This window comes from Heterodontus francisci, unplaced genomic scaffold (genome assembly GCF_036365525.1).
Source record: "Heterodontus francisci isolate sHetFra1 unplaced genomic scaffold, sHetFra1.hap1 HAP1_SCAFFOLD_436, whole genome shotgun sequence".
NCBI classification, from domain to species: Eukaryota; Metazoa; Chordata; class Chondrichthyes; order Heterodontiformes; family Heterodontidae; genus Heterodontus; species Heterodontus francisci.
In genome coordinates this window covers 584327-608383 of record NW_027141859.1, presented here as the reverse complement: position 1 = coordinate 608383, position 24057 = coordinate 584327, and positions in this window count along the sequence as shown.

Genomic DNA, 24057 nt, shown 5'->3' with positions numbered 1-24057 from the left:
TACTTACTTGCAATCTCTCGACTGAGACTACTTACTTGCTATCTCTGTTACTGAGACTACTTACTTGCTCTGCCTGTAATGAGACTACTTACTTGCTCTGTCTTTAACTGAGACTACTTACTTGCTATCTCTGTAACTGAAACTACTTACTTGCTCTGCCTGTAACTGAGACTACTTACTTGCTCTGTCTGTAACTGAGACTACTTACTTGCTCTGTCTGTAACTGAGACTACTTACTTGCTCTGTCTGTAACTGAGACTACTTACTTGCTATCTCTGGGACTGGGACTACTTACCTGCTCTGTCTGTAACTGAGACTACTTACTTGCTCTGTCTGTAACTGAGAATACTTACTTGCTCTGCCTGTAACTGAGACTACCTACTTGCTCTGCCTGTAACTGAGACTACTTACTTGCTCTGCCTGCAACTGAGACTACTTACTTGCTCTGCCTGTAACTGAGACTACTTACTTGCTCTGTCTGTAACTGAGACGACTTACTTGCTCTGCCTGTAAGTTAGACTACTTACTTGCTCTGCCTGTAACTGAGACTACTTACTTGCTCTGTCTGTAACTGAGACTACTTACTTGCTCTGTCTGGAACTGAAACTACTTACTTGCTCTGTCTGTAACTGAGACTACTTACTTGCTATCTCTGTAACTGAGATTACTAACTTGCTCTGTCTGTAACTGAGACTACTTACTTGCTCTGTCTGTAACTAAAACTACTTACTTGCTCTGTCTGTAACTGAGACTACTTACTTGCTATCTCTGTAACTGAGATTACTAACTTGCTCTGTCTGTAACTGAGACTACTTACTTGCTCTGTCTGTAACTGAGACGACTTACTTGCTCTGTCTGTCACTGAGACTAATTACTTGCTCTGCCTGTCACTGAGACTACTTACTTGCTCTGTCTGTAACTGAGACTACTTTCTTGCTCTGTCTGTAACTGTGACTTTTTACTTGCTATCTCTGTGAATGGGACGACTGACCTGTTATGTCTGTAACTGAGACTACTAAATCCAGTGTTCACCTCACTGCTGATTTGGTGCCTCATTGGAGTAGGCTCTTAGTTTTCTTTTTAATCTATTTTAATCTATTTGGGCGGCACAGTGGCGCAGTGGTTAGCTCCGCAGCCTCACAGCTCCAGCGATCCGGGTTCAATTCTGGGTACTGTCTGTGTGGAGTTTGCAAGTTCTCCCTGTGTCTGCTTGGGTTTCCTCCGGGTGCTCCGGTTTCCTCCCACATGCAGGTTGTTTGGTTAATTGGCCATTATAAATTGCCCCTTCTCTCGGTAGGTTGTCGGGATATGGGATTAGTGTAGGATTAGTATAAATGGGTGGTTGATGGTCGGCACAGACTCGGTGGGCCGAAGTGCTGTATCACTAAACTATGGTTTGACAGAATTTGTTTCTGTTTTATCTGGTTATTATCACAGTGCTGTTTGTGGGAACTCGCTGTGGGCAATGGCTGTTGTGTTTCCTACTGTACAACAGTGACGACAATTCACAAAGATCTTCATTGGGTGGAATGTGGTTTGGGCCGTCCTGAGATTGTATAAGGTGCTCGAGAAGAGCAAGTCTTTCTTTGTGGAGAGAAAATGGATAATCTCATGAGAAGACTGCGTAGAAATCATGAGGGAGTCAAGAAGTTGTTTGAATGTCTCAGAAGAGACAGGCTGATATTTCTGACAGAAAAGATAAATACTGTGTGTATTTATAAGTTATCAACAAAAACTTATTTTGGTTCCTAGAGTTGGGATCTTTAATTTTATGTACTCAAGGAGTTGGAAGAAAGATGTTCAATAAATACATAACTGTATTTGATCACGATTAGATTATTTGTTTTGCATTTTAATACTTGCAAAGCATTAAGTTAGATAAGTCCCCAGGGACTGATGGGATCTACCCGAGAATTCTGATAGATGCAAGGGAAGAAATTGCTGGGCCCTTGACAGAAATCTTTGCATCCTCATTGGCAAAAGGTGATGTCCCAGAGGACTGGAGAATAGCCAATGTTGTTCCTTTGTTTAAGAAGGGTGGCAAGGATAATCCAGGAAATTCTAGTCCGGTGAGGCTGACGTTAGTGGTAGGGAAACTATTGGAAAGGATTCTTGGGGACATTATTCAATGCCATTTGGAAACAAACAAACTTATTAGCGAGAAACAGCATGGTTTTGTGAAGGGGAGGTCGTGTCTTACTAATTTGATTGACTTTTTTGAGGAGGTGACGAAGATGATTGATGAGGGAAGGGCAGTGGATGTTGTCTATATGGATTTTAGTAAAGCCTTTGACAAGGTCCCGCATGGCAGACTGGCGCAAAAGGTGAAGTCACACGGGATCAGAGGTGAGCTGGCAAGATGGATACAGAACTGGCTCAGTCACAGAAGACAGAGGGTAACTGTGGATGGGTGTTTTTCTGAATGGAGGGATGTGACTAGAGGTGTTCCACAGGGATCAGAGCTGGGACCTTTGCTGTTTGTAGGATATATAAATGATTTGGAGGAAAATGTAGCTGGTCTGATTAGTAAGTTTGCGGATGACACAAATGTTGGTGGAGTTACGGATAATGATGAGGATTGTCAGAGGTTACAACAGGATATCGATCGGTTGGAGACTTGGGCGGAGAAATGGCAGATGGAGTTTCATCCAGACAAATGTGAGGTAATGCATTTTGGAAGGTCTAATGCAGGAGGGAGGTATACAGTAAATGGCAGAACCCTTAGGAGCATTGACAGGCAGAGAGATCTGGGCGTACAGGTCCACAGGTCACTGAAAGTGGCAACGCAGGTGGATAAGGTAGTCAAGAAGGCATACGACATGCTTGCCTTCATCGGTCGGGGCATAGCGTATAAAAATTGGCAAGTCATGTTGCAGCTGCACAGAACCTTAGTTAGGACCCACTTAGAATATTGCGTGCAATTCTGGTCGCCACTGCCAGAAGGACGTGGAGGCTTTGGAGAGGGAACAGAGGAGGTTTACCAGGATGTTGCCCGGTCTGGAGGGCATTAGCTATGAGGAGAGTTTTAAAAACTCGGATTGATTTCACTGGAACGACGGAGGTGGAGGGGCAACATGATAGAGGTTTACAAAGTTATGAGCGCATGGACAGAGTGGATAGTCAGAAGCTTTTTCCCAGGGTGGAAGGGTCAGTTACTAGGGGACATAGGTTTATGGTGCGAGGGGCAAAGTTTAGAGGGGATGTGCGAGGCAAGATTTTTACACAGAGGGTGGTGAGTGCCTGGAACTTGCTGCCGGGGAGGTGGTGGAAGCAGATAAGATAGCGACGTTTAAGAGCCATCTTGACAAATATATGAATAGGAAGGGAATGGAGGGATATGGGCCCCAGAAGTGCAGAAGGTGTGAGTTTCAGCAGGCATCAAGATGGCTGGCTTGGAGGGCCGAATGGCCTGTTCCTGTGCTGTACTGTTCTTTGTTAACATCAGGGTTTCTGGGATGTTTTATCTCTTCTGAGACTGAACTGTAATTTTTTGAGGAACAGGGCATTCCAGTGTGTAAAAGCAATGAACAAGCAGCACTTGCTGATTATTTATCTGGCAGTACTACAAAAACTTACAAAGATCTCAAAGGATAGATGGACAATCTGAAATCTTTGTAGGGCTGACATTCAAACATGACATCAAATAATCTAGGCTAAGAATATTTTTATTTGCAAAAAAAGTGATAGGAAGCTTTATGTAAAATTGTTTTTAACGTTAATGCCAGAAATTGTTCAACATACTTTTTCAACATTAACATATATGTTTTATTTTGTTTTGTAGGCTATTTGAGTTGATGGCCATTATGTGTATGCTGATCAACCAGAAGTATTCAATCAAACAGTATTGTAGATCTGCAGTACTGCAGACTAATGATCAGACAGCACCGGGAATCTGCAGGACTGCAGACTAATGATCAGACAACACCAGGAATCTGCAATGCTGCAGACTAATGATCAGACAGCACTGGGAATCTGCAGTACTGTAGACTAATGATCAGACAGCACCGGGAATCTGCAGTACTGTCGACTAATGATCAGACAGCACCGGGAATCTGCAGTACTGTCGACTAATGATCAGACAGCACCGGGAATCTGCAGTACTGTAGACTAGTGATCAGACAGCACCGGGAATCTGCAGGACTGTAGAATAATGATCAGACAGCACCGGAAATCTGCAGTACTGAGACTAGTGATCAGACAGCACCGGGAATCTGCAGTACTGTAGACTAATGATCAGACAGCACCGGGAATCTGCAGTACTGTAGACTAATGATCAGACAGCACCGGGAATCTGCTGTACTGTGGACTAATAATCAGACAGCACTGGGAATCTGCAGTACTGTAGACTAATGATCAGACAGCACCGGGAATCTGCAGTACTGCAGACTAATGATCAGACAGCACTGGGAATCTGCAGTACTGTAGTCTAATGATCAGATAGTACTGGGAATCTGCAGTACTGTAGACTAATGATCAGACAGCACCGGGAATCTGCAGTACTGTAGACTAATGATCAGACAGCACCGTGAATCTGCAGTACTGTAGACTAATGATCAGACGGCACCGGGAATCTGCAGTACTGTAGACTAATGATCAGACAGCACCGGGAATCTGCAGTACTGTAGACTAATGATCAGACGGCACCGGGAATCTGCAGTACTGTAGACTAATGATCAGACAGCACCGAGAATCTGCAGTACTGTAGACTAATGATCAGACAGCACTGGGAATCTGCAGTACTGCAGACTAATGATCAGACAGCACTGGGAATCTGCAGTATTGCAGACTAAAAATCAGACAGCACTGGGAATCTGCACTACTGTAGACTAATGATCAGACAGCACTGGGAATCTGCAGTACTGTAGACTAATGATCAGATAGTACTGGGAATCTGCAGTACTGTAGCCTAATGATCAGACAGCACCGGGAATCTGCAGTACTGCAGACTAATGGTCAGACAGCACTGGGAATCTGCAGTACTGTAGCCTAATGATCAGACAGCACCGGGAATCTGCAGTACTGTAGACTATTGATCAGACAGCACTGGGAATCTGCAGTACTGTGGACTAATGATCAGACAGCACTGGGAATCTGCAGTACTGTAGACTAATGATCAGACAGCACTGGGAATCTGCAGTACTGTAGACTAATGATCTGACAGAGGCTGAGTATCGGAGTAAAGATGTCTTGCTGCAATGAAATAGAGACTTGTTGAGACTGTACCTGCAGTATAGTGTGCAGTTTTGGTCTCTTACCTATAAAAATATATACTTGTCATGGAGGGAGTGCCAAGAAGATTCACCAAACTATTTCCTGGGATGAAGGGATTACCTTATGAGGGAAGATTAAACAGACTGGGCCTTCATTCTCTGGAGTTTAGAAGAATGAGAGGTGATCTCATTCAAACATACAAAATTCTTCCAGGGCTCGATAGGGCAGATGTAGGAAGGATGTTTCCCCGGACTGGGGATCTATAACCAGGGGACACAGTCTCAGAATAAGGAGCAGGCCATTTAGGACTGAGATGAGGAGGAATTTCTTCACTCAGAGGCTGGTGAATCTTTGGAATTCTCTACCCAGAGGGCTGTGGATGCTCAGTCATTGAGTATGTTCAAGATGGAGATCGATACAATTCTATATACTAAAAACATCAAGGGTTACAGGGATAGTGCAGGGTTATGGTGTTGAAGTAGTTCAACCATGATCTCATTGAATGGTGGAGAGGGCTTGATGGGCTGACTGGCCTACTCCTGTTCCTAGTTCTTATGTTTTTGTGCTGTGGACAGGATAAGGGGGAACGAAACTGTGCTGCTGGACTGCAGTGCTGTCCAACACTGACACTTTGTCTCACCGGGTTCCCACTGTGGAAATGACAATGATGAAACTGTAAAGTTCTAACCCTCACCTGTTCTTGTCTTACAAGGAATACTTCTCCTTTGTGCAGGAGCCAGAATAGATGTGATGTTTCCCAGGACCAAGGAATGGTGCGGCCCAGCTCCTTCTAACACACAGTAGGTACGTGATCATTCCTGGAGTGTAAAGGCACAGACAGCTCACCAGTTCCACTGTCAGGGACACCAGAAGGAATCAATCTCAAACTGATCCCAAAATCCAGACAGACATTTTCAATCCCAGCAAGGTAAATAGAGCAGGAGAGACAGACATTGTATCCAGTTCAAACCAATTCAGTAATGCTGACAGGGGGAGACATGTATCCCAGGTCAACTACCAGATTTAAATAAAGTCACAGTGTCATTGACAGCACAGAGGAGGCTATTCGGCCCATTGACTCCATGTTTACTCACCACAAAGGAATACAGTCAGTCCCACTCCCCTTCTCGATCTCCGTAGACCTGCACGTCTATTTCTCTCAGGTGACCATTCAACATCCTACTGAAGTCAGTGATTGTCTCCACTTCCACCTCCCTTGTGGGCAGTGAGGTCCAGGTCATTATCACCCCCTGTGTATAACAGTGGTTCCCCATATTCCCCCTGAATCTCTGGTCAAAAACATTCAATCTGTGCAAACTAGTCCTTGTATCATTTGTTATTGGCAACAGTTTTTCCCTTTCCAGCTTGCCTGTTAAAATATTGTACACTTCTGTTAAATCTCCCCTCAATCTCCTTTGTTCTGAGGAGAACAAGCCGAGCTTTTCCAACCTAACATTGCAACTAAAATCCTCCATCCCTGGAACCATTCTGGTAAATCTCCTCTGCACCCTCTCAAGGACCCTCCCATCCATGCTGAGGTATGGTGACCAGAACTGGACATACTACTCCAGTTGGGGTCTAACCAGAGCTTTATAAAGGTTCAGCATAATCTCGCTGCCTTTGTACTCAATGCATCTGTTTATAAAGCCCAAGATCCCATATGCTTTACTATCCAATCTCTCCATATGTCCTGCCAGTTACAAAGATCTATGCACTTGCACCCTCAGGACCCTCTATTCCTGCAAACTCCTTCGAACTGTGCCAATAATTATATATTGCCTCTCCCTATTCCTTCTTCCAACATGCATCACCTCACACTTGTCAGTATTAAATTCCATCTGCCACCTCTCTGCCCATTCTACTAGCCTCTCTATGTTCTGTTGCAGGCGGTTCATATCATCCTCACTGTTAGCTTCACCTCCATGTTTGGTGTTGTCAGCAAATTTTGAAATAGACTCTGTGCAGGCTGAGCTACAAATTAAATATTAGATAGATCTGACACACTGTACTCGATTGAAAGGTATAGAATTCATCCGAGGAAGATGCTCCAGGACACAAATTAAAATGTCACCCACTTAACCTGCAGTATGAGTTTAAACAATATTCATCCCAATAGTGTAACCTCACACCCAGCTTAGATGCAAGTTCAAAATTCTGTGCAGTATCACATTGAGTGATGCTGTAAAATAGTGAAACCCCGAGGGACAACTTTGATCACAGTTCAGCATTCATCTACATTATACAGCTGCAAGATACAGTATCAATTGTTTTCGGCCCAGAGCTACACATACATCCCATTTCAAACTGAAAGATACAGTGTCAATTCCATCACTGTAGATTCAGGTATTAATGTTAAATATATTATTTAAGAGACCAGAAGTGAGATGCAAATGAAATACAAATGACAAATGAACATCAGATGCACAAACGTACAAAAGACTGAGAGATACTGACTAAATCTCACAGTCCCATCCAGTACCACAAACAGACAAATACAGAATGAATCACATGCTTACACACAGTAGCAGGGAATGTCAGATCCCTCATTCAAACAGTACCACAGACTGATAGGTACAGACAGAATGCCACACTCACACTCAACTGAGAGCGACAAAATGGGCCACACATTCACATTCAGTGCAAGACAATGAAAAATACAGAATTAATCCCACTTGTACACAATACCAGATTCTGACAGAGAATGAATTCCTCTCTATCACCATCTCTCTCTCTCACTGAACACACTCACACCCACCTTCAGATGCAGTACCAGAAACTTAAAGATAAAGAAGATAGCACACACTGACATCAAACAACAGAGACTGACAAATCCTGATTGAATCCCACATTCACAAACAATATCAGACACTGAGAAATAAGGAATTACACTCAAACTTATACACAGTAACAGAGAATGACACAAACAGCATTAATCAATCATTCATACTTTAGCACACACTGATACAGGCAGAAAATATCCAATACACTTAAACAGTACCAGTGACAGAGAGATAGAGAATGAACCCCACATTCACATTAAGTAAGGGAGACATTGGCACGAAATATAGTTTCTACCACACAAACACACATAGACACAGAGTACCATCGGCCAACAGATATGGATTGAATCCTACAACCATACAGAGTAGCAGAGACTGACAAATATAGAATACATCCCATGCTCACATCCTGTAACAGAGACTGACAGTAACAATATTAATTCCACACATGTATATAATAACAGAGACTGACAGATGCACAATTCCCACAGAGTGGCAGATACAGTTTGAAACACTCACGAATATACTATGGAAGAGCAGAGTGAATATAGAATGAATTCCACTCACGGAAAATACCAGAGAGAGATCCAGAACTAATTTCACACTCACACACAGTAACAGATTCTGAGAGCTGGAGACTTAGAACCAAACCACATACTGGACGAGAGAATGACAGATAGAGAACTAACCCCAAACTCTCACACAGTAACAGACACTGACAGATACAGAATTAATCCCACACTCACACACAGTAACAGACACTGACAGAGACAGAATTAATGCGACACTCACACACAGTAACAGACCCTGACAGATACAGAATTAATCCCACACTCACACACAGTAACAGATACTGACAGATACAGAATTAATCCCACACTCACACACAGTAAAAGTCACTGACAGATACAGAATTAAACCCACACTCATACACAGTAACAGACACTGACAGAGACAGAATTAATCCCACACTCACACACAGTAACAGACACTGACAGAGACAGAATTAATCCCACACTCACACACAGTAACAGACACTGACAGATGCAGAATTAATCCCGCACTCACACACAGTAACAGACACTGACAGATACAGAATTAATCCCACACTCACACAGTAACAGACACTGACAGATACAGAATTAATCCCACACTCTCACACAGTATCAGACTCTGACAGATACAGAATTAATCCCACACTCTCATACAATAACAGACACTGACAGATACAGAATTAATCCCACACTCACACACAGTAACAGACACTGACAGACACAGAATTAATCCCACACACATACACACAGTAACAGACACTGACAGGCACTGAAATAATCCCACACACTCACATTGTATGTGTTGCTGCATGTGAGTGTGGGATTAATTCTGTATCTATCTGTGTCTGTTATTGTGTGTGAGTGTGGAATTAATTCTGTATCTATCTGTGACTGTTATTGTGTGTGAGTGTGGGATTAATTCTTTATCTGTCAGTGTCTGTTACTGTGTGTGAGTGTCGAATTAATTCTGTATCTATCTTACAGTATATGTTACAATATCTTACAGTATCTTACATATACATCCCATGCTCACATATCTTACAGTATGTGAGCATGGGATGTATTTTCTATTTATATATAGACCAGTCTCTGCTATTGTTTGTGTCAAATTCAATCTGTATCTGTCTATCTATGGTAAAGTGTGTGTGTGTGTGTGTACGCGCGCGCGTGTGTGATTTGGATTCATTCTCAGTGTTCATTATTCGATGAGCGTGTTGGATTCTTTCCCTGTCTGTCTCTGCTACTGTTTGTGACTGTGGGGTTCATTCTCTATCTCTCAGTCACTGGTACTGTTTATGTGTGTTGGATTTTTTCTGCCTGTGTCAGTTTGTACTAAAGTATGAGTGAGTGATTAATGCTGTTTGTGTCATTCTCTGTTACTGTGTATAACTTGGAGTTTAATTCTGTATTTCTCAGTGTCTGGTATTGTTTGTGAATGTGGGATTCATTCAGTATTTGTCAGTCTCTGTTGTTTGATGTTGCTGGGCACTATCATCTTGATCTGTAAGTCTCTCGTACTGCATCTGAATGTGTGTGTGTGTTTTCAGTGAGAGAGAGAAATACATTCTCTGTCAGAATCTGTTATTGGGTACAATTGGGATTAATTCTGTACTTTGCAGTCTCTGGTACTGTATGTGAATGTGCTGTTTATTTTGTCTATCTCAGTGGTGTGTGAGTGTGGCATTCAGTCTTTACATATTAGTCTGTGGTACTGTTTGAATGAGGGATCTGTCATTCCCTGATGGTCAACTGAGAGAAATAGACTTGCAGGGCTACGGGAAATGTTTGTACATCTGCTGTTCTTTTGTCATATGTATTTCATTTGCATCTCACTTTGGTCTCTCGAATATATTTAACATTAATACCTCAGTAGGTATTTACTTGACATTTATTTTAAATTATGACTACACAGGGCTTGATGCTGTCAGTTTTAATTAACTAATATGAACGTGTTTTTAACTACTATTGACCCAATCTCCTGTAAACACACCAGTGATACATAATTTTAACCCATCCTTTACAGCACTAATGATAGTGCATGAGGTTTTTGGACTGGCTTGTATCCTGGAGCTCAGTCTCCAGTGATGGAATTGACACTGTATCTTTCAGTTTGAAATGGGATGTAATGTGCAGCTCTGGGCTGAAAACAATTGATACTGCATCTTGCAGCTGTATAATGTGGATGAATGCTGAACAGTGATCAATGTTGTCCCTCGGGCTTTCACTATTTTACAGCATCACTCAATCTGATACTGCACAGAATTTTGGACTTGCATCTAAGTTGGGTGCAAGGTTGGACGATTGGGATGAATATTGTTTCTACTGATACACAGGTTAAGTGTTATTTTTTTAATTTGAGTCCGAGCGCACCTTCCTGGGATGAATTCTATACCTCTCAATCGGAGACAGTGTGTCAGATCTATCTAATATTTAATTTGTAGCTCAGCCTGCACAGAGTCTATTTCAAAATTTGATGGCAACACCAAACATGGAGGTGAGGCCGAATAGCCTCCTCTGTGCTGCAAATGACTCCATGACTCTGTTTCAATCTGACAGTTGACCTGGGATTCATGTCTCCACCTGTCAGCATTACTGAATTGGTTTGAACTGGATACAATGTCTATTTTTCCAGCTCTGTTTACCTTGTTGGGATTGAAAATGTGTGTCTGGCTCATGGGATCAGTGTGAGACTGATTCCTTCTGGTGTCCCTGACAGTGGAACTGGTGAGCTGTCTGTGTCTTTACACTCTGGGAATGATCACGTACCTACTGCTTGTTAGAAGGAGCTGGGCCGCACGATTCCTTGGTCCTGGGAAACATCACATCTATTCTGGTTCCTGCACAAAGGAGAAGTATTCCTTGTAAGACAAGAACAGGTGAGGGTTAGAACTTTACAGTTTCATCATTGTCATTTCCACAGTGGGAACCCGGTGATACAAAGTGTCAGTGTTGGACAGCACTGCAGTACAGCAGCACAGTTTTGTTCCCCCTTCCCCTGACCACAGCACAAGAACATAAGAACTAGAAACAGGAGTAGGCCATTCAGCCCTTTGAGGCCTCTCCACCATTCAATGAGATCATGGTTGATGTACTTCAACACCATTTTCCTGCACTATCCCTGTAACCCTTGATGTTTTAATATGTAAAAATCTATCAATCTCCGTCTTGAACATACTCAATGACTGAGTCTCCACAGCCGTCTGGGGTCGAGAATTCCAAAGATTCACCAGCCTCTGAGTGAAGAAATTCCTCCTCATCGCAATCCTAAATAGCATCCTCCTTATTCTGAGACTGTGTCCCCTGGTTCTATATTCCCAATCAGGGGAAACATCCTTCCTGCATCAACCTGTCGAGCCCTGTAAGAATTGTGTATGTTTGAATGAGATCACCTCTCATTCTTCTAGACCCAAGTCAATACAGGCCCAGTCTACTTGATCTCTCCTCATAGGGAAATCCCTCCATCCCAGGATTTCGCTTGGGGAACCTTCATTTGCACTCCATCTCCGGCAAGTATACTTTTTTACATTTAAGGAGACCAAAACTGCACACAATACTGCAGGTGCGCTCTCACCAAGGCTCTATGCAACTGCAGTAAGGTATCTTTCCTCCTATTCTCAAATCCTCTTTCAATAAACGCCAACATACCATGTACCTTAATTGCTTGTCATACCTGCATGTTAGCTTGCAGTGTCTCATGAAAAAATCCCTTTGTAATTCAACACTTCCCAACGTCTGACCATTTAAAAAATATTCTTTATTTCTCTTTTTCCTCCAAAGTGGATAACCTCACACTTCTCCATATTGTATTCCATCTCAAATTTTATGCTGACTCGTTTAGCCACACATGCACACAGACACGCTCAGACAGACACAGAAACACACTCACACACACACACAGCATGAGAATCCCCTTCCCCCAGCCCCGCTCACTCTCTGCTCCGGGCCCATTTCTTGCTCCACTCTGCCTCTTCCAATTCAGCCCCATTTCCCCTCCAGAACTTGCCCCGGACTCGATGCTGACCTGAGCCATTGTGAACACACTCTCCCAGCGCCATGTGCTGCTGGAAGGAGGCTGCAATTTGGTCCATTCCCCCCGGGGAGCGGGATTTCTCAATTCGCCACTGTTTCAAACCCTCTGCTGCTGCTGCCTGTTTGGGCAGCACGCATGCGCGTTTCCCTTCATTCATCAGCTGAGGCGGGGTGGGGGGCGGTGGAGCTACATCACGCATGTGCACTGAACAAGTTTAACAACAACATAAAATTTGCATTTACCTAGAGCCTCCAACTGAATAAAATATCCCCAAGCGCTTCAGTGTGGTTACTATAACACTATATATAGCAGTCAGTCACATGAGGAGATATTAGGGACAGGTGATCAACAGCTTGTAGGTTTAACAGGGACAGGTGAGGATGTGATAGGAATATGGGATTCGTGTCAGATTAGTATAAATGGGTGGTTAATGGTTGGCACAGACTAGGTGGGCCGAAGGGCCTGTTTCAGTGCTGTATCTCTAAATCTAAAAATCTAACGTAGGTTTGAAGGAGTGTGTTAAAGGTGGAGAAATTAAAATTGGGGAATGGTCAAGAGGACAGAATTGGAGGAAAGCAGATCTGTCGAGGGGTTGTGGGGCTGGAGGAGGATATGAGATAGGGAGGGGGAGAGGAGTCATGGAGGGATTTGAAAATGAGGATGAGAATCGTCGGGTCTGGAGGAGGTTACAGAGATAGGGAGGGGGCGAGGTGTCATGGACGGATTTGAATAGGAGTATGAGATTCGTAGATTCTGTAGGTGGTTAAGAGATTGGGAGAGGAGCAAGGGACCATGGAGAGATTAATTTCAACAGGAGGATGTGGATTGCAAGAGCTGGAGGAGCTTTCAGGAATAGGGAGGGGGCGAGGGGACATGGAGGGGTTTGATAAGGAGGATGAGAGTTGTCCGGGCTGGATGAGCTAACAGAGATAGGGAGGGTGTGAGGGGTCATGGAGGGAGTTGATCAGGCGGATAAGAATTGTCTGGGTTGGAGGAGGTTACAGAGAGAGGGAGGGGGTGAGGATCTATGGAGGGATTTGATCAGGAGGATAAGAATTGTCTGGGTTGGAGGAGGTTACAGAGATAGGGATGGGCCGAGGGGACATGGAGGGGTTTGATAAGGAGGATAAGAATTGCCTGGGTTGGAGGAGGTTACAGAGATAGGGAGGGGGCGAGGGGACATGGAGGGAGTTGATCAGGCGGATGAAAATGTTCCGGGTTGGAGGAGGTTACAGAGATTGGGAGGGGGCGAGGGGACATGGAGGGAGTTGATCAGGCGGATGAAAATTGTCCGGGTTGGAGGAGGTTACAGAGATAGGGAGGGGGCGAGGGGACATGGAGGGAGTTGATAAGGCGGATGTGAATTGTCCGGGTTGGAGGTGGTTACAGAGATTGGGAGGGGGCGAGGGGACATGGAGGGAGTTGATCAGGCGGATATGAATTGTCCGGGTTGGAGGAGGTTACAGAGATAGGGAGGGGGCGAGGGGACATGGAGGGAGTTGATCAGGCAGATATGAATTGTCCGGGTTGGAGGATGTTACAGAGATTGGGAGGGGGCGAGGGGACATGGAGGGAGTTGATCAGGCGGATGAAAATTCCCGGGTTGGATGAGGTTACAGAGATTGGAAGGGGGGCGAGGGGACATGGAGGGAGTTGATCAGGCGGATGAAAATTGTCCGGCTTGGAGGAGGTTACAGAGATAGGGAGGGGGCGAGGGGACATGGAGGGAATTGAACAGGAGGATAAGAATTGTCCGGGCTGGAGGAGGTTACAGAGATAGGGAGGGGGTGAGGGGATATGGAGGGATTTGATCAGGAGGATAAGAATTGTCTGGCTGGAGGTGGTTACAGAGATAGGGAGGGGCTGAGGGGATATGGAGGGATTTGATCAGGAGGATAAGAATTGTCTGGCTGGAGGTGGTTAAAGAGATAGGGAGGGGGTGAGGGCACATGGAGGGATTTGAAGAGGAGGATAAGAATTGTCCTGGCTGGAGGAGGTTACAGAGATAAGGAGGGGCGAGGGCACATGGAGGGTTTTGAACAGGAGGATAAGAATTGTCTCGGCTGGAGGTGGTTATAGAGATAGGGAGGGGGTGAGGGTTCATTGAGGGATTTGAACAGGAGGATAAGTATTCTCCGGGCTGGAGGAGGTTACAGAGATAGGGACGGGGCGAGGGGACATGGAGGGATTTGAACAGGAGGATAAGAATTGTCTGGGCTGGAGGAGGTTACAGAGATAGGGAGGGGGCGAGGGGACATGGAGGGATTTGAAGAGGAGGATAAGAATTGTCCAGGCTGGAGCAGGTTACAGAGATAGGGAGGGGGTGAGGGGACATGGAGGGATTGGAAGAGGAGAATAAGAATTCTCCAGCCTGGAGGAGGTTCCAGTGATCGGGAGTGGGTGAGGATCTATGGAGGGATTTGATCAGGAGGATAAGAATTGTCCTGGCTGGAGGAGGTTACAGAGATAGGGAGGGGGCGAGGGCACATGGAGGATTTGAACAGGATAAGAATTGCCCTGGCTGGAGGAGGTTACAGAGATGGATAGGGGGCGAGGGCACATGGAGGGATTTGAACAGGAGCAGAAGAATTGTCCTTTGCTGGAGGAGGTTACAGACATCGGGAGGGGGCGAGGGCACATGGAGGATTTGAACAGGCGGATATGAATTGTCTCGGCTGGAGGTGGTTACAGTGACAGGGAGGGGGTGAGGGGACATGGAGGGATTTGAACAGGAGGATAAGAATTGTCCGGGTTGGAGGAGGCGACAGAGATAGGGAGGGGGGCGAGGGGACATGGAGGGAGTTGATCAGGCGGATGAAAATTGTCCGGCTTGGAGGAGGTTACAGAGATAGGGAGGGGGCGAGGGGACATGGAGGGAATTGTACAGGAGGATAAGAATTGTCTGGCTGGAGGAGGTTACAGAGATAGGGAGGGGGTGAGGGGATATGGAGGGAATTGAACAGGAGGATAAGAATTGTCTGGCTGGAGGAGGTTACAGAGATAGGGAGGGGGTGAGGGGATATGGAGGGATTTGATCAGGAGGATAAGAATTGCCTGGCTGGAGGTGGTTAAAGAGATAGGGAGGGGTTGAGGGTTCATTGAGGGATTTGAACAGGAGGATAAGTATTCTCCGGGCTGGAGGAGGTTACAGAGATAGGGAGGGGGCGAGGGGACATGGAGGGATTTGAAGACGAGGATAAGAACTGTCCAGGCTGGAGCAGGTTACAGAGATAGGGTGGGGGCGAGGGGACATGGAGGGATTGGAAGAGGAGAATAAGAATTGTCCAGGCTGGAGGAGGTTACAGAGATAGGGAGGGGATGAGGGGACATGGAGTGATTTGAAGAGGAGGATAAGAATTGTCCAGGCTGGAGGAGGTTACAGAGATAGGGAGGGGATGAGGGGACATGGAGTGTTTTGAAGAGGAGGATAAGAATTGTCCGGACTGGAGGAGGTTTTAGAGATAGGGAGGGGGTGAGGGGACATGGAGAGATTTGAAGAGGAGGATAAGAATTGTCCGCGCTGGAGGAGGCGACAGAGATAGGGAGGGGATGAGGGGACATGGAGGGATTTGAAGAGGAGGATAAGAATTGTCCAGGCTGGAGGAGGTTACAGAGATAGGGAGGGGATGAGGGGACATGGAGTGATTTGAAGAGGAGGATAAGAATTGTCCGGACTGGAGGAGGTTACAGAGATAGGGAAGGGGTGAGGGGACATGGAGAGATTTGAAGAGGAGGATAAGAATTGTCCGCGCTGGAGGAGGCGACAGAGATAGGGAGGGGATGAGGGGACATGGAGGGATTTGAAGAGGAGGATAAGAATTGTCCAGGCTGGAGGAGGTTACAGAGATAGGGAGGGGATGAGGGGACATGGAGTGATTTGAAGAGGAGGATAAGAATTGTCCGGACTGGAGGAGGTTACAGAGATAGGGAGGGGGTGAGGGGACATGGAGGGATTTGAAGAGGAGGATAAGAATTGTCCGCGCTGGAGGAGGCGACAGAGATAGGGAGGGGGCGAGGGAACATCGAGGGATTTGAACAGGAGGATAAGAATTGTCCTGGCTGGAGGAGGTTACAGAGATAGGGAAGGGGTGAGGGGACATGGAGTGATTTGAACAATAGGATAAGAATTGTCCTGGCTGGAGGAGGTTACAGAGATAGGGAGGGGGTGAGGGGACATGGAAGGATTTGAAAACAAAGATGAGAATTTTGCGATCGAGGTGTTTCTTGACCGGGTGCCAGGGAAGTTCAGAGAGCACGGGGTGAGGGATAAACTGGACTCGGTGCGAGTTTAGGACATGGTCAACAGAGTTTGGGATGACTTCATGTGTGGGAAGTGTAGAATGTGGGAGAGCAGCCAGGAGTGTGTTGAATTGTCAAGTCTAGAGGTAACGAAGGCATGAATGAGGGTTTCAGTAACAGATGACCTCTCAGTCACAACTTTGTGATTTCAGGTTCCACTCCAGGATCTGACCACAACAAACTAACTTGACACACCAATGAGCAAGTGTGCCTAAGGCCATGAGGAGCAGGGATAGACCATATGGCCCCTGAAGTCTGCTCCAACCTTCAATACAATCATGGCTGTTCTTCTACCTCAGCTCCATTTTCCCACCTGCTCCCCATATTCCTCGATTCCTTGAGAGTTTACAAAAGTATCAATCACAGTCTTGTTAATACTCAAAGATGAAGCGTCTGCAACCTTCTGAGATGAAGAATTCCAATGTTTCACACTCTCTGAGTAAATACATTTCTCCTCCTCTCAGTCCTACATGATTGGCCCCTAATACTGAGGCTGTGTCCCTGTGTCTAGATTCCCCAGCTAGAGGATAACCTTATCATCCCCCTTCAGAGTTATTTATGTTTCAATGCGATCATCGAGTTATCCAGCACAGAAACAGCTGATTCGACCCTTCATGTCTGTGCCGGCCATCAAGCACCTATCTATTCTATCCCATTCTCCAGCACTTGGCCCGTAGCCTTAATCCTATGGCATTTCAAGTGCTCATCTAAATACTTCTTAAATGTTGTGAGGTTTCCTGCCTCTACAACCCTTTGAGTCAGTGTGTTCCAGATTCCAACCACACTCTGGGTGAATATTTATTCCCTCAAATCCCGTCTAAACCTCCTGCCTCTTACCTTAAATCTATGCCCACTGGTTATTGACCCCTCTGCTTTTGAAGCACCTTCTAAGATATCATCCCTCCTTACTGCAGTAATTGACTCCTTGATCAACAGTGCAATGCCACCTCCTCTTTCACACCCTCCCCTGTCACGCCTGAACATTCTAATCCCTGGAATATTGAGCTGCCTTTCCTGCCCTTCCCTCAACCATGTCACTGTGATGGCATTAATGTCATATTCCCATATGTTAATCAAATCATTCAATTCATCAGCCTTACTAGTAAGACTCCTTGCATTAAAACAGATGCAATCAAGCTTTGCATTATTCGCCAGGTCTATATTTGCTCTACCTTCCAGACTGACACAATTGCTCTTCTATATTTGACTTGTATCACCACGGCTGTAGCTTTACTCTGTATCCCATCCCCAGCCAAATTAATTTAGCCACCGCCCCCCTCCACCCCCCGCCACCCACAAAACAGCACGAACAAACCTCCCACCAAGGATCCGTTCCAGTTCAGGTGCAACCCGTCCAACTTGTACAGGTCCCACATTCGCCAGAAACAGACCCACAGATCCAGCCAACTAACGCCCTCCCTCCTGCATCATCTCTTCAGCCACGCATACATCTGCTCTATCCTTCTATTCCTATACTCTGTAGCACATGGCACCAGGGGTAATCCAGAGATTACAACCTATGAGGACCTGCTGTTTAATCTGCTACCGAGCTCCCTAAATTCTTGTTACAGGACCTCATCCCTCTTTCTACCGAAGTCGTTGGTATGAATGTGAACCACCACCTCTCATTCTTCGAAACTGCCTAGAGTATGAGCACAATTTGCTCAGCATCTCACAGTATGCCAACCCTTTCATCCGAGGTACCAACCCAGAACTAACTCCAGGGAAGTGCATCTTTCCATCGGTGCGGAGACCAAACTGCACACAGTACTCCAGGTGCAGTCTCACCAGGTCCCCATTCAATTGTCAGGCAGTCAGAGGTGCCTCGTTTCCGATGCAATGACAAAGAGAAATCCCGTCAGCCTATCAGGTAGATGTAAATGATCCCATGGCCACTATGTGGAGGAAGAGCAGAGGGACAATTCTCCCCAATATTAATCCCTCAATCAGCAACATAAAAGTAGATGATCAGGTCAGAGTCACATTGCTATGATTGGGATCTTGCTGTGTACAAATTGACTGCCGCCTTTCCTCCATTCCAACAGCGAATACACTTCAAAGTACCTAATTGGCGATAAAGCATTCGACAAAGTCGAATGGGGCGGCACAGTGGCGCAGTGGTGAGCACCGCAGCCTCACAGCTCCAGCGACCTTGGTTGAATTCTGGGTACTGTCTGTGTGGAGTTTGCAAGTTCTCCCTGTGTCTGCGTGGGTTTCCTCCGGGTGCTCCGGTTTCCTCCCACAAGCCAAAGACTTGCAGGTTGATGGGTAAATTGGCCATTAGCAATTGCCCCGAGTATAGGTAGGTAGTAGGGAAATATAGGGACAGGTGGGGATGTGGTAGGAATATGGAATTAGTGTCGGGTTAGTGTGAGTGGTCGGCACAGACTCGGTGGACGGAGGGGCCTGTTCCAGTGCTGTATCTCGAAAACTAAAAACTTCATCTGGTCTTCAAAGTTGCAATCAAAATGCAGGCCCTTATCTTTGCTGGTATCTGCCATAGTACAGTAGGTCACCTTGGGGTCAGAGATGGTGGATTACAGTCCTATTCCACAGACTTGAGAGCACAATCTAGGTTAACACTGGTTTTGCCTTTTAGGTGAGATGTCAGACTATGGTCTTGTCCTCTCACTTAGTCTAAACAATCCCATTTTGAAGAAGAACAAGAGAGTTCACCTAGGTTCCCTTGACCAACATTTATCCCTCAACAAACTGCACTGAAACACATTATCTGGTCATTGATGTCAAAATGGGACCACACTGTTGGCAAATTGGCTGCTGCATTTCCTACATTACAGCAGTGACGAGGTTTCCAAAGTCCATCGATTGGCTCCAGACTGTTCGGGACATCTTGAGCCCTGAATGGTGCTATATAAATGCACGTTTTCTTCCTTTATCAGGAGTTTCCCCAACACCTCTTCAGATTACAGCCTCAGACAGCAGACACTAACTCCCTCCCACTCTCCACAGGACAAACTGGCATACAAGCCCAGGAACAGGACCTGTATTCAGGAACTCACCCAGATGGAGTGAGAAGCTCTGGACATCATATGACTCGACAGCTGGAGAAGAATGCAGACTGACAGTGTTCGAGACCGGTTGACACAGGGTGGAGACCTAATGCTCTTATCCTCTCTATTCCATAAACCAATCACGTGGGCGTTGTGGAGCCCCTGCACACACATTCTGCTGTCCCCTCATCTTGCTGCTGTCTAACCTTCCCATCACACACTGACACTTGCCCCTCTCCCCTCTGTTCCTGGTCTGAGCCATTACTTGGTTCCTGCAGAAAACGCTTTGTCACCAGCTCCAAGATTTCAGCACACCAACACGGGATTCGCTGGTGGAAGAGATGTCCAGTTGTTAGGATGCACGGAGAGTGAATCATTCAGGAATGGTGAGCAGAAGCTGTCCATGGTGGAAAGGAGAGTGCAGGAGATGGATGGCCGAAGGGCAAGCTCAGCTTCCAGCTCTGCTGAAGAGGACACGGTTGGAGAGTTCACAAGCCCAGCCTTTAAAAGGAGGATCTTCCATTTGCATCATCAACTGCTGGAGGCACTGGACAATCTGTCCAGGAACTGCCTCACCCTGTCTGAGAGGATGGAGGAGTCTGTGTCCATACTGGATGATGCTCTGCCAAAAGACCTCACCGCCTTGCAGTCCACCAAGGAGCCTGTGGTTAGCTCTACGGACGCTGCAGTGATGCCCCCTGCCCAGGAGCCGGTGGCCCCCGCCCTGGCAGCGTAGATCGAGGTTCAAACTGGCGCCATTCAGGCTCTGACATGCACCGTTTCCTCCGGTTTGGAAAGGCTGGTGGGATATACTGACCGTGGCTTCGGTCGTGTCACAGCTCTGCTGCATTCCGCTCTCCCAGCTGTCAGTCCTGAGTCCCTGCCACATGGGTTTGGCACCGTGTATATGGTGCAATCTGCCCTCTCTCAGGGCATCATTGCATGCGTGCCCGCAACCTTTCCTCAACCCACTGCTGCCCCACGGCCAGGAAGTGGGCTAGACCAGACTGCACATGTGACAGCAGTGACACTGCAGACTGTGAGTAAGACCCCTCAGGCTCGGGCTCTGAGGAACCACAGACGATGAGCATCTATTAAAACCTGACTGATGACAGTGCACTACACAATCCTCATGCTGAAACTATGGGAGATCCTTTGGGAAACCAGAGTGGCAAAGAGTGTTGATATATTGTTAATAATGTTGGCATACGGTTTTTGTTCCCGTGATATAAATATTAAAACTTTGAAACTCAGACTTTGTGTTCCTGGAAGGGTGTATTGTCAGCAGTGAAGAACGACTTGCATTTCCATAGCGCCCTCACGACCTCAGTCAGTCAACTAACGCTCAACAGCCAATGCTGTACTCAGGGAAATGTAGTCGCTGTTGTGCTGTCGGAAAATTGGATTCCAGTTTCTGCACAGCACGATCCCCCACTAAACAATATTCCAAAACCCAGATAATTTGTTGCAGTAATTTTGGTTGAATGATAAATATTAGGCCTCGGGATACCGGGGAGACCCAACCCCCACCTGCTACTACTGCTCTTCTTCAGACTAATGCCATGTTACATCTACCTGAGAGGATAGACGGCGTATTATTTTAATGTCTGATCTGGTAGACTGCACTTCTGACAGAGCAGCACTCCTTCAGTATTGGCACTGGAGTGTGCACATAAATTTCCGACTGAAACTGAATTCACCGCCGTCCAACTGAGTGTTTGTAATTGAAACTGACTTTCCAATCTAGAGCTATACAACTAGATAGAACCCTTCTCTCAGTTTCTCTCAGTATCTTCTGATGTAAATAACTTTTTACCGACACTGACACTGAACGGAAATTTCTCAAACCAATCCTGGTGAGACATGGGAGGGAGGAGGCTCTCCGTGTTTTTGCTGGGATTGTGCAGGTGTTAATCTCTGAGGGCAACATTCGCAGATAAAATTATTCGTTTGGTTGTGCAGAGCTTTAGTATTGCTGAAAATAGAGACATTTTGTCGAAGCTTTTCGTCTTGCACTCATCAGGACAAGCCGCAAGAAGACCAATGTAAGGAGAAGTAACAAATTATCCTGTATGTGAAGAGAGCGATGATTGCTTGGCAGGTGGACTCTGATTGGCAGAGGCGTTGCGATGGAGAATGCCCCGGTTTGTGGTGACTGACAGTTAACTACCGAGCTTCGTTTGAAATTTTCATCATGACTCAAGTATCAGATTAATTTAATCAGAATGATACACACAGTCACTGAGAGTATTAAACAACTGCCCACAGTTGCCAGACTGCAGACAGCTCAACAGGCAAGAGAGGGTTAATCTGGACCGTTGTTATTTCTCAGTTTCTGACACTTTTACAAAGTGTAGGATTAATAATGTCCCTGCATCTGGTACAATATTTGTGAGGGACAAGACTACATCTCTTATCTCTTCAAGGTGCAGGACCAATTGGAAGGGGATTCTGCTGAATATGGGACTGCTCCTTTCCTCACTCTTGCCTTTTTCTCTGCTGATGGAAAGCTGATGGGAGATCGGAGAGGAAGTGTCTCACTTGGAATGTTTCCATGGACTAGATGGACATGTGGACAGTTACTCTGTCTGAGAGCACACCTTCAGTGCTGTGTGTGAGACAGATATTGCTCCCTCATCTGATGTCCTGGTGAGTATATCCCTCCTAGTTTGGCCTGGACATCAGGAGAGAACAGAACTGTTAGTGCCTGACTGTGCACGTTCTGGCAGTCGCGGATTATTCAGTACCGAACCCGTCCCTGAAACTTGTAAGTGTTGCAGTTCAAAGAGCCTTGGGTGAGCTTGTGCAGGAATACAGAAATTTTGCTTGCAGGCACAGCAACCAATCAGGAAGGCAAAATGGCATGTCAGCCTTTATTGCAAGCGGATTGGAGTAAAGGAATAAAGAAGTCTTGCTACAATTGTACAGGATATTGGTGCGACCACATCTGGAGTACTGCGTGCAGTTTTCATCTGAACATTTAAGAAAGAGTCTACTTGTATTGGAGGCGATGCAGCGAAGGTTCAAAGTTTTGTACATGTCAATCAGATCTCCCGTCAGCCTCCTCTGTTCCAAGAAGTAAAACCACTGCGCATCCAACCTTTCATCACAACTGCATATTTCCTGTCCTGGCAACATCCTCGTAAATGTCCTCTGTACCCTCTCATTGGATGTATTTGTGACTTTGATATGAGCCGTTTCAGTACCGTGGCAGGGGCTGAATCCTGATTGGAGGGAAGTTAGGCATGTAAGTTGCAGACTATAGCAGATTCAAGAACTTTGGAGAGGAAAATGAAGTTGGAGATCCGGCAGCATTTTACAAGGACAGAGACTTCAAGGGCTGTTTTTGTTTCCTTTTGAGAGAGAGATTGACGGAGTTCCAGGAGAGAGGGGCAGTTTCTCAGGGCACTGAACTGTTAACAGTATCAGCTCATATGGGAGCTCGGAAGAGATTCAGCCAACTCTGACTGAGCAGTTGCTAAGCTGCGTATCCGGCTGTCAGCTCCTGTGCTGAGCCCATCCCCATTTCCTCAACATGTGTACGATTTCCCAGCCCTAAACCCTCACACACATAGATTGAATTGGGGGCGGGTGAGGGGGGAGGAGGGGCGTGGGTGAGTGTGAGAGAAAGGGATGGAAATAACCAGTGGCGGAAATGGAAGGGAGATGGAATCAATTATGTTTCCAGCAGTAAAGCAAACAGTAATATTTAACTAACAAGGGAAGACTTCCAGCCTCTACAGCATTGAGCATTTATTGGTCCAGGTTTTGCTTTCTGAGCAGACGCTGAGAATCAAACCTCTGGAGAAAATTATTTGGCTGCTGTTCCCTCTGCTGACCTGCAGACGATGCTCTGACTCTCCACCTGGTCCCACCACTTCCATCCGGTTCAACAAACTTCACTTCTTGTGGGCCATCTCACTGCTCTTTGGCATGTATGACTACAAACCAAACACCACCGCCCTCCACCCCCCCCCCACCACCCAAACCCCCTCGCGAAACACACCAATTCCTCGTGTCATCCAGCTGTCCATCATCTGTTTCTCTCTCGGGGTAAATATGACATTCATTGATGAAATCACTGGGACCCGCCTCTGGATTCCTGTCAGTTGTTTTGTTCTTTCATTAACTGAATAATTAATGTAACCGGATATTTCAGCACACTCTTGACT